Consider the following 378-nt stretch of genomic DNA (forward strand, 5'->3'; position numbering starts at 1 on the left):
CACAGGCTTGTAGGTGATGGAGAACTCGCCCAGGTAGTGGCCAATCATCTCCGGCTTGATCTCCATCTGGTTGAAGATCTTGCTGTTGTACACGCCCACCATACTCCCCACCATCTCAGGCAGGATGAGCATGTCCCGCAGGTGGGTCTTCACCACCTCGGGCTTCTCCATGGGCGGTGCCTCCTTCCTGGCCTTTCTCAGGCGCTTGAGCAGCAAGTGCTGCTTCCGCCGCAGGCCGTGGTTGAGGCTTCACCTCTGCCAGGCGCTGTAGAGCTGCATCAGCTGCTCATAGGACATGTCCAGCAGCTGGTCCAGGTCCACGCTGCGGTAGGTGAACTTGCGGAAGGTCTGCTTCTTCTTCTGCCCCACTTCGGCCAT

The 378-nt window shown here is 59.3% G+C and overlaps 1 pseudogene; it reads right to left on the bottom strand.

Moving 5' to 3' along the window:
- Positions 1-378, bottom strand: part of LOC101979668 — a 2,303-nt pseudogene extending 1,925 nt beyond the window's left edge.

The sequence above is a fragment of the Microtus ochrogaster genome, chromosome 10, assembly GCF_000317375.1.
Source record: "Microtus ochrogaster isolate Prairie Vole_2 chromosome 10, MicOch1.0, whole genome shotgun sequence".
Classification (NCBI taxonomy): Eukaryota; Metazoa; Chordata; class Mammalia; order Rodentia; family Cricetidae; genus Microtus; species Microtus ochrogaster.